Source organism: Symphalangus syndactylus, chromosome 11, assembly GCF_028878055.3.
Source record: "Symphalangus syndactylus isolate Jambi chromosome 11, NHGRI_mSymSyn1-v2.1_pri, whole genome shotgun sequence".
NCBI classification, from domain to species: Eukaryota; Metazoa; Chordata; class Mammalia; order Primates; family Hylobatidae; genus Symphalangus; species Symphalangus syndactylus.
Window position 1 is genome coordinate 86,445,914 of NC_072433.2, and position 12,015 is coordinate 86,457,928.

Below are 12,015 nucleotides of genomic sequence, written 5' to 3' on the forward strand. Positions count from 1 at the left end.
TTTAAATCTGTAGCCCATATTTTCTTCTTTTTTTTGTTTGTTACTAGCTTAAAAAATATAGTTCTGAGACTGTGTGTGTCAAGACATCTAGATTCCAATTACAAGAGTTCTCATCAAATTATTTATTTCATGGAAAGCCATGACATGCTAGCCTGCAGTCTTTAGTCTGATTATTTTCCAGGAAATTGTTATGTGTAAAGATAAAATTTAAAATTTTTTCACTAATTCTAGTATAATTTATTTGAAAGTTATACATTATTTGTATCAATTTTTCCAAGAAGATATCTTTTATCTTTAATGATAAGCACTGGTAGTTAGTACTTAGTGAACACAATTCTGAAATACAGTATGCTAAATTTTGTACATATATATGAGAAACAGAGAATTGAATGAGAAGAGAATATGGAGATTGAGGAACAGAAGGTGAGGAAAAAGCAGGAAAGAGGATACACTATTGACTTGTTTAATAGCATATTTAGTTTTATTGAATATTCGAGTTAATTCTCTCTATTGTCTGGATGCATGCTTCTGATATGGAACAGTGGCAGGATTTCTCTAAACTGAGAAGTATCAGAATGCGATAAATCTCTCTTCTAGCTGTCATGTGTATTGCATGGTGTAAGCGATGGGCAGTCTCTGTGAGATGGGAAAATAGAAGTGGATAGGAAAATAGAGAGAATATTTTTTCTTCTAGATATCGAGGTCATTTTATGAGATATAAAGACAGAAATGTTTCTGGAAGGCATCCTGCTCACTGCCGCAAAGCTTTTATCAATCTACTGTAAAAAAGCCAATTTCTACTTCTGTATGTGTGGAACTCCTGTTGAGGACAAAAGTAAAGGACACACCTGGATCCAAAGGGCAATGTTTTAGCTTGACTTTTCTAAAATAAATTCCAGCAGGAAAAAAGTTAACATGAAATATTAAGCCCAGAAGATTCATTCCACACACAGTGATAGCTCTATAATGTTTCTTTCCTCTGCAGGAAACTCTATCCACTCTATATTTGTTTTAAATTGCTCTATCGGTCTCACTTCCAAAGATTACCTTTATTCACCTGCACAGCCATTTAAGAGAAAAGGTAGAGAGGAAAGGGACTAACATGAAAGCTGCTGGAAACTTGAATGTTTAATTTGCAGCCTTTTGTTTTTACTACTGGGTATTAACAGTTGAGTGGTGTGGGGCAAGTTACATTAGATACTTTGATATGCAGAATTAGCAGTTCTACATTGGGCATAATGAACCCAGTAAATTTTTGGTGAAAGAATTCAGTATGAATTTTTGTGTTGCATGTTTTAAATAGAAAATATACATGATTTAAGGAAGGCCTCCAGACTGGCTTCTACGCCTCTCTATTTGTAATCTTCTTTTCACTTATATAGAACACTTATTGGGTCCTTAGTGTGTTAAAGATATTCTGCTAGTTCCATTGTGAAGAAACGTTTTGCAATTGGAGTAAAATTACTTTCCTTAGAAAATCATTAATAGATTTTTTTTGCTTATTGAGTAATTTCATTTTTCAATGAAATACATGTTTGAATATTTCATTGATTTTCTACATAGTTTTTTTTTTTTTACCTTCCATCATGCTGGAACACTTGTATTTCTTTAGGATATAAATAATTTATTCCTATGGCTCCAAAGGTGTTAATAATGAATTCATTAGCAAACAGTGCATCTCTGACTTATGACATCATTATAAGACCATATGCAAGCTAAAACTATAAGATGCCATATTTAAAAGATACCTTATAGTCTAGTATTCACTGTTGATTGTTGTCTAGATTGACCATTTAATTGTGGTTGCAAACTAGTAAATTTTTCTTACTAAAATTTGTTGTAAACAAATCTTAAACTTGTAGAAAAGTTGGAAGTACAGTACAGTACAGAAAACTGTTGTTTTTCCTGTACTTTTGAAAGTTTGCTAATGATGTGATGTCCAACCCTTCCCTAATATGTTAGTGTACATTTCCTACAAACAAGGTTATTCTCCTATATAACAAGAACTCAGACATTAAAATTAGCAAATTAATATAAACATATTGCTATGATCTAGTCTCAGATTCCACTCGAGTTTTGCCAAATATCTCAATGTTATCCTTCATATCAAAAAGATCCAGTTGAAAATTATGCATCATCTTTAGTTGACACGCTTCTTTAGTCTCTTTTGATCTGGAACAGTTCCTCAGTCCTTCATTGCCTCTAATGCCTTTGGCTCTTTTGAAGATTATGGGCCACTTATTTTGTAGTATGTCTTTCAACTAGTATTCGGCTGTATTTCCTGATGATTAGATTTAGGTTATGCATCTTTGGCAGAAATATCACAAAAGTGATGCTGTTCGCTTGTTGCATCTTATCAGGTAGCTCATGATTTTGATTTGTACCATTACTGATGATGTTCACTTTCATCACTTGATTAAGGCAGTATCTGTCAGACTTTGCCACTGTGAAGTTACTCTTTCCTCCTTTGTGATTACTTAATATTTTGTGAAGAGATAGTCTGAAACTATGTGAATATACAACTCTTCAAAAAATTTTCAATGTATTAATTTATAGCAGTATGACTCATTCTATTTTATTTGATGAATTATGATTCGTTACTGTCATTTTTTTATTTTGATGCTCAAATTGATTTGGTCTGAGTCCCTTGAAAGTTGCCTCCTGTGTCTTTTTGACATGTCTCCTTTATATCTTTATACCTATTTTCTGATACAAGGAGGTAATCCAGGCATATCTTGAGCTTTCATTTGCCAAGCTCTAGAATCAGCCATTTCTCCAAGAAGCTCTGGTTCCTTTTTGTGGAGATTAGTACCTAAATATCAAGATCTGAATATGTGGTGTGCTCATTGCCATTGGTATGTCACTGCTCTCAGGCCCTCTTAGTGGACAGAGCTACATATACACATACATATACGTAGATGAGCGGTCTTCAACAAGTTTATGAGAAATGCATATTATGAGAAAGCTATTCAAGGAGTTTAAAATTCTTTTGCACCCAAAATAAACTCATATGAACTTGATATAACATGTTTGAATAGGATCTAGTTTGGGGCACTAAGAAGGCTAAGATACCAGTTTGAAAATGACCCCTATCAGAGCAACATAAATTCTTCTAAAATTGAAGCAAGAACATACATCACATTTATGATGAATCTTGGGTGGAAGAATGGTGAAATCGTTGATGCCTTATGAAAAGTTTAGGGGGACAATGCCCCAAAGACATCAGCAGTTTATAAATGTATATAACTCATGGTAAGAAGGAATGAGATGATACTGAAGATGAAGCCCAAAGTGGCACACCATCCGTATCGATTTGTGAGGAAAAAATTAATCTTGTCCATGCCCTAATTAAACAGGACTGATAAATAGCAGCAGAAACAATAGCCAACACCATAGACATCTCAGTTGGTACAGTTTACACAATTCTGACTGAAACATTAAAGTTGAGCACACTTCACACTTGATGTGTGCCAAACTGTTGCACCCAGATCAGCTGCAGACAAGAACAGAGCATTCAATGGAAATTTTAAACAAGTGGGATCAAGATCCTAAAGCAGTTCTTTGAAGAATTGTAATAGGAAAAGGCACATGGGTTTACCAGTATGATCCTGAAGACAAAGCACAAAGCACAATCAAAGCAATGGCTACCAAGACATGGAAGTGGTTCAGTCAATGCAAAAGTGGACTAGTTAAGAGCAATGATTATGGCCACAGCTTTTTTTTTGGATGCTCAAGCCACGTTGGTTGTTTAGTTTCTGGAAGGCCCAAGAATGATAATATATGCTTATTATTAGAGTGTTTTGAGAAAGTTAGCCAAAGCTTTAGCAAAAAATGCCTGAGATAGCTTTATCAGAGAGTCCTTCACCACAACAATGTTTCTGCTCATTCCTCTCATCAAACAAGAGGAATTTTCTAAGTTTCACTAGGAAATCATTAGGCATCCACCTGTTACAGTCCTGATTTGGCCACATGGGACGTCTTTTTGTTTTCCAATTTCTTTTTATTTATTTATTTATTTATTTTTTATTATACTTTAGGGTTTTAGGGTACATGTGCACAATGTGCAGGTTTGTTACATATGTATCCATGTGCCATGTTGATTTCCTGCACCCATTAACTCGTCATTTAGCATTAGGTGTATCTCCTAATGCTGTCCCTCCCCCCTCCCCCCACCCCACAACAGTCCCCGGAGCGTGATGTTCCCCTTCCTGTGTCCATGAGTTCTCATTGTTCAATTCCCACCTATGAGTGAGAACATGCGGTGTTTGGTTTTTTGTCCTTGCGATAGTTTACTGAGAATGATGTTTTCCAGTTTCATCCATGTCCCTACAAAGGACACGAACTCATCATTTTTTATGGCTGCATAGTATTCCATGGTGTATATGTGCCACATTTTCTTAATCCAGTCTATCGTTGTTGGACATTTGGGTTGGTTCCAAGTCTTTGCTATTGTGAATAGTGCCGCAATAAACATACGTGTGCATGTGTCTTTATAGCAGCATGATTTATAGTCCTTTGGGTATATACCCAGTAATGGGATGGCTGGGTCAAATGGTATTTCTAGTTCTAGATCCCTGAGGAATCGTCACACTGACTTCCACAATGGTTGAAATAGTTTACAGTCCCACCAACAGTGTAAAAGTGTTCCTATTTCTCCACATCCTCTCCAGCACCTGTTGTTTCCTGATTTTTTAATGATGGCCATTCTAACTGGTGTGAGATGGTATCTCACTGTGGTTTTGATTTGCATTTCTCTGATGGCCAGTGATGAGGAGCATTTCTTCATGTGTTTTTTGGCTGCATAAATGTCTTCTTTTGAGAAGTGTCTGCTCATGTCCTCTGCCCACTTTTTGATGGGGTTGTTTGTTTTTTTCTTGTAAATTTGTTTGAGTTCATTGTAGATTCTGGATATTAGCCCTTTGTCAGATGAGTAGGTTGCAAAAATTTTCTCCCATTGTGTAGGTTGCCTGTTCACTCTGATGATAGTTTCTTTTGCTGTGCAGAAGCTCTTTAGTTTAATGAGATCCCGTTTGTCGATTTTGGCTTTTGTTGCCATTGCTTTTGGTGTTTTAGACATGAAGTCCTTGCCCACGCCTATGTCCTGAATGGTATTGCCTAGGTTTTCTTGTAGGATTTTAATGGTTTTAGGTCTAACATATAAGTCTTTAATCCATCTTGAATTAATTTTTGTATAAGGTGTAAGGAAGGGATCCAGTTGCAGCTTTGTACATATGGCTAGCCAGTTTTCCCAGCACCATTTATTAAATAGGGAATCCTTTCCCCATTTCTAGTTTTTGTCAGGTTTGTCAAAGATCAGATAGTTGTAGCTATACGGCATCATTTCTGAGGGCTCTGTTCTGTTCCATTGATCTATGTCTCTGTTGTGGTACCAGTACCATGCTGTTTTGGTTACTGTAGCCTTGTAGTATAGTTTAAAGTCAGGTAGCGTGATGCCTCCAGCTTTGTTCTTTTGGCTTAGGATTGACTTGGCCATGCGGGCTCTTTTTGGTTCCATATGAACTTTAAAGTAGTTTTTTCCAATTCTGTGAAGAAAGTCTTTGGTAGCTTGATGGGGATGGCATTGAATCTATAAATTACCTTGGGCAGTATGGCCATTTTCACGATATTGATTCTTCCAACCCATGAGCATGGAATGTTCTTCCATTTGTTTGTATCCTCTTTTATTTCATTGAGCAGTGGTTTGTAGTTCTCCTTGAAGTGGTCCTTCACATCCCTTGTAAGTTGGATTCCTAGGTATTTTATTCTCTTTGAAGCAATTGTGAATGGGAGTTCACTCATGATTTGGCTCTCTGTTTGTCTGTTATTGGTGTACAAGAATGCTTGTGATTTTTGTACATTAATTTTGTATCCTGAGACTTTGCTGAAGTTGCTAATCAGCTTAAGGAGATTTTGGGCTGAGACAATGGGGTTTTCTAGATATACAATCATGTCATCTGCAAACAGGGACAATTTGACTTCCTCTTTTCCTAATTGAATACCCTTTATTTCCTTCTCCTGCCTGATTGCTCTGGCCAGAACTTCCAGCACTATGTTGAATAGGAGCGGTGAGAGAGGGCATCCCTGTCTTGTGCCAGTTTTCAGAGGGAATGCTTCCAGTTTTTGCCCATTCAGTATGATATTGGCTGTGGGTTTGTTGTAGATAGCTCTTATTATTTTGAGATACGTCCCATCAATACCTAATTTATTGAGAGTTTTTATCATGAAGGGTTGTTGAATTTTGTCAAAGGCCTTTTCTGCATCTATTGAGATAATCATGTGGTTTTTGTCTTTGGTTCTGTTTATATGCTGGATTACATTTATTGATTTGCGTATGTTGAACCAGCCTTGCATCCCAGGGATGAAGCCCACTTGATCATGGTGGATAAGCTTTTTGATGTGCTGCTGGATTCGATTTGCCAGTATTTTATTGAGGATTTTTGCATCAATGTTCATCAAGGATATTGGTGTGAAATTCTCTTTTTTGGTTATGTCTCTGCCAGGTTTTGGTATCAGGACGATGCTGGCTTCGTAAAATGTGTTAGGGAGGATTCCCTCTTTTTCTATCGATTGGAATAGTTTCAGAAGGAATGGTACCAGTTCCTCCTTGTACCTCTGGTAGAATTCGGCTGTGAATCCATCAGGTCCTGGACTCTTTTTGGTTGGTAAGCTATTGATTATTGCCACAATTTCAGAACCTGTTATTGGTCTATTCAGAGATTCAACTTCTTCCTGGTTTAGTCTTGGGAGGGTGTATTTGTCGAGGAATTTATCCATTTCTTCTAGATTTTCTAGTTTATTTGCATAGAGGTGTTTGTAGTATTCTCTGATGGTAGATTGTATTTCTGTGGGATCGGTGGTGATATCCCCTTTTTCGTTTTTTATTGCATCTATTTGATTCTTCTCTCTTTTCTTCTTTATTAGTCTTGCTAGCGGTCCATCAATTTTGTTGATCTTTTCAAAAAACCAGCTCCTGGATTCATTAATTTTTTGAAGGGTTTTTTGTGTCTCTATTTCCTTCAGTTCTGCTCTGATTTTAGTTATTTCTAGCCTTCTGCTAGCTTTTGAATGTGTTTGCTCTTGCTTTTCTAGTTCTTTTAATTGTGATGTTAGGGTGTCAATTTTGGATCTTTCCTGCTTTCTCTTGTGGGCATTTAGTGCTATAAATTTCCCTCTACACACTGCTTTGAACGTGTCCCAGAGATTCTGGTATGTTGTGTCTTTGTTCTCGTTGGTTTCAAAGAACATCTTTATTTCTGCCTTCATTTCATTATGTACCCAATAGTCATTCAGGAGCAGGTTGTTCAGTTTCCATGTAGTTGAGCGGTTTTGACTGAGTTTCTTAATCCTGAGTTCTAGTTTGATTGCACTGTGGTCTGAGAGACAGTTTGTTATAATCTCTGTTCTTTTACATTTGCTGAGAAGAGCTTTACTTCCAACTATGTGGTCAATTTTGGAATAGGTGTGGTGTGGTGCTGAAAAAAATGTATATTCTGTTGATTTGGGGTGGAGAGTTCTGTAGATGTCTACTAGGTCCACTTTATGTAGAGCTGAGTTCAATTCCTGGATATCCTTGTTAACTTTCTGTCTCGTTGATCTGTCTAATGCTGACAGTGGGGTGTTAAAATCTCCCATTATTATTGTGTGGGAGTTTAAGTCCCTTTGTAGGTCACTGAGGACTTGCTTTATGAATCTGGGTGCTCCTGTGTTGGGTGCATATATATTTAGGATAGTTAGCTCTTCTTGTTGAATTGATCCCTTTACCATTATGTAATGGCCTTCTTTGTCTCTTTTGATCTTTGTTGGTTTAAAGTCTATTTTATCAGAGATTAGGATTGCAACCCCTGCCTTTTTTTGTTTTCCATTTGCTTGATAGATCTTCCTCCATCCCTTTATTTTGAGTCTATGTGTGTCTCTGCACGTGAGATGGGTTTCCTGAATACAGCATACTGATGGGTCCTGACTCCTTATCCAGTTTGCCAGTCTGTGTCTTTTGATTGGAGCATTTAGCCCATTTACATTTAACGTGAATATTGTTATGTGTGAATCTGATCCTGTCATTATGATGTTAGTTGGTTATTTTGCTCGTTAGTTGCTATAGTTTCTTCCTAGCCTCGATGGTCTTTACAATTTGGCATGTTTTTGCAGGGGCTGGTACCGGTTGTTCCTTTCCATGTTTAGTGCTTCCTTCAGGAGCTCTTTTAGGGCAGGCCTGGTGGTGACAAAATCACTCAGCGTTTGCTTGTCTGTAAAGTATTTTATTTCTCCTTCACTTATGAAGCTTAGTTTGGCGGGATAGGAAATTCTGGGTTGAAAATTCTTTTCTTTAAGAATGTTGAATATCGGCCCCCACTCTCTTCTGGCTTGTAGAGTTTCTGCTGAGAGATCAGCTGTTAGTCTGATGGACTTCCCTTTGTGGGTAACCCGACCTTTCTCTCTGGCTGCCCTTAACATTTTTTCCTTCATTTCAACTTTGGTGAATCTGACAATTATGTGTCTTGGAGTTGCCCTTCTCGAGGAGTATCTTTGTGGTGTTCTCTGTATTTCCTGAATCTGAATGCTGGCCTGCCTTGCTAGATTGGGGAAGTTCTCCTGGATAATATCTTGCAGAGTGTTTTCCAACTTGGTTCCATTCTCCCCATCATTTTCAGGTACACCAATCAGACGTAGGTTTGGTTTTTTCACATAATCCCAAATTTCTTGGAGGCTTTGTTCATTTCTTTTTATTCTTTTTTCTCTAAACTTCCCTTCTCTCTTCATTTCATTCATTTCATCTTCTATCAGCGATACCCTTTCTTCCAGTTGATCGCATCTGCTACTGAGGCTTCTGCAATCTTCGCGTAGTTCTCAAAACTTGGCTTTCAGCTCCATCATCTCCTTTAAGCCCTTCTCTCCCTTGATTATTCTAGTTATCCATTCTTCTAATTTTTTTTCAAAGTTTTTAACTTCTTTGCTATTGTTTTGAATTTCCTCTCGTAGCTCAGAGTAGTTTGATCGTCTGAAGCCTTCTTCTCTCAACTCATCAAAGTCATCCTCCATCCAGCTTTGTTCCGTTGCTGGTGAGGAACTGCGTTCCTTTGGAGGAGGAGAGGTGCTCTGTTTTTTAGAGTTTCCAGTTTTTTTGGTCTGTTTTTTCCCCATCTTTGTGGTTTTGTCTACTTTTTGTCTTCGATGATGGTGATGTACAGATGGGTTTTTGGTGTGGATGTCCTTTCTGTTTGTTAATTTTCCTTCTACCAGACAAGACCCTCAGCTGCAGGTCTGTTGGAGTTTACTAGAGGTCCACTCCAGACCCTGTTTGGCTGGGTGTCAGCACCGGTTGCTGCAGAACAGCGGATTTTCGTGAGACCACAAATTCAGCTGTCTGATAGTTCCTCTGAAAGTTTTGTCTCAGAGGAGTACCCGGTTGAATGAGGTGTCAGTCTGTCCCTACTGGGGGGATGCCTCCCAGTTAGGCTGCTCAGGGGTGAGGGACCCACTTTAGGAGGCAGTCTGTCCGTTCTCAGATCTCCAGCTGTGTGCTCGGAGAACCACTGCTCTCTTCAAAGCTGTCAGTCAGACAGGGACATTTAAGGCTGTGGAGGTTCTCGCTGAGTTTTCGGTTGTCTGTGCCCTGCCCCCAGAGGTGGAGCCTACAGAGGCAGGCAGGCCTCCTTGAGCTGTGGTGGGCTCCACCCAGTTCGAGCTTCCTGGCTGCTTTGTTTACCTAAGCAAGCCTGGGCATAGGCGGGCGCCCCTCCCCCAGCCTCGTTGCCACCTTGCAGCGTGATCTCAGACTGCTGTGCTAGCAATCAGCAAGACTCTGTGGGCATAGGACCCTCCGAGCCAGGTGCGGGACACAATCTCCCAGTGTGCCGTTTTCCAGGCCAGTTGGAAAAGCGCAGTATTAAGATGGGACTGACCCGATATTCCAGGTGCCGTCTGTTTCCCCTTTCTTTGACTAGGAAAGGGAACTCCCTGACCCCTTGCGCTTCCCGAGTGAGGCAATGCCTCGCCCTGCTTCGCCTCGTGCACAGTGTGCTTCACCGACTGTCCTGAACCCACTGTTAGGCACTCCCTTGTGAGATGAAACCGTACCTCAAGCAGAAATGCAGAAATCACCCGTCTTCTGTGTCGCTGGGGCTGGGAGCTGGAGACCGGAGCTGTTCCTATTCGGCCATCTTGGCTCCACCCGTTTTCCAATTTCAAATAATCTTTAAAGGGAACCCATTTTTTTCTTCAGTAAGTGGTGTAAAAAAGACTACATTGACATGTTTGAATTCCCAGGACATTTAGTTTTTTAGGGATGGACTAAGTGGTTGGTATCATCACTTACAAGTGTCTTGAACTTGATTGAACTTATGTGGATAAATAAACTTTATATTTTTTATTTTAGCTTTTAATTTCATTTTCCACAAACTTGTTGAAGTCTCCACATATCCACCTACATATTTACACACATACATATATATACATATTTATGCCTATATTTATTTCTATATCTATCTCAATATATTTATTTTATTTTATTTTATTTTTTTGAGACAGGGTCTCACTCTATCATCCACGTTGGAGTGCTGTGACCCAATCATGGCTCACTGCCGTCTTGACCCTTTGACCTCCTTGGACTCAGGTGATCCTCCTACCTCAGCTTCCTGAGTAACTGAGACCACGGGCATGTCACCATTCTCTGCTAATTTTTGTTTGTTTTGTAGAGACAGGATTTCACCATATTGCCCGATTGGTCTTAAATTCCTGAGCTCATGCAATCTACCTGCCTCAGCCTCCCTAAGTGCTGTGATTACACGTGTGAGCCACCAGGCCTGGCCTATCTCAATGTATTTAAAATCACTCCAACACTTCCATTTTCATCTAACATCATTCATTTTAGTTTTTTTCTAACTTTCTTCTCCAAGAGGTATGTTTTTGGGGTATTTATTTATTTTTAATTGACATATAAAAATTGTATGTTTATCATGTATAATATGTTTTGAAATATGTATACATTACAGAAAAGCTAAATTGAGACAATTAACAATACATTACACACTTTTTTTTTGTGGTGAGAACACTGAATATTTACTCTTTTAGCAGTTTTCAAGAATACATGAACTTTAGTCACTAAGTTATACAACTGATCTCTTGAACTTATTCCTTCCACAAAACTCCTAAAATTCTATACATATGAGAAATGTTTTTAAAAATTTATGTAAAAATTAATTCTTCTGTATGTACCAGAATTCTGTATCCAATTGTTTATCACCATTATAACCTCCCTGTTGTGCAGATGCTCTCCTCCCTACACTTGGGCCCCAGCATATTACCCAGTCCGAGCACCTGCGTGGACACTATCTTTATCTTGCTGCAGCTCTGAAGGCCCTTGCAGGCCATCCCTTTGTAGGGACACTTTTTTCACCCTGCTTAGGTTCTGACTCCCTGTGCCTTGCCACTCTTGCTGGTGAAGCTGTCCCTACAATGTTTGTGCTCCAGCTCCCCGTGCTAGGTCATCCCATGGTGTGATGTCCTCTTCATTATGTTGCTCTGACATCCCCCTTTGTGAAAGTGCGTTTCTCACACTGCTCAGGGTCTGACTCCTTGCAACAGATGACTCACTGCATGGAGCCTGGGTTCTGACAGATCTTATTTGGATTCTGACACCCCGTAATTGGCAGCCTTATTATATGAATATCTTTCTTATGGTAGTGGGCACACTTTTAAGGAAGTCCTCATGATCCATTCCTCCTGGTGGTCATTTCCTTGTGTGATACCCTCCCTTTGAGTGTACATGGGAACTGCGACTTGCTTCAAACTAATTTGATATGGCAAAGATGACAGGATGTATGTGATTACGTAAATATAGTTGCATAATTATGTGGTATATACTATATAACATCGTAGAGCATCCTGCTTGAGTCTTCTTCCCTTCTTTGCTATGAGAAAGGAGGTAACCATGTTGGGGAAGCCTGTCTGGAAAGGAACTGTGGGAAGCATTTAGGAGCTGATGGTGGTTTTCTCCCAACAACCAGCAAGAAATTGGTA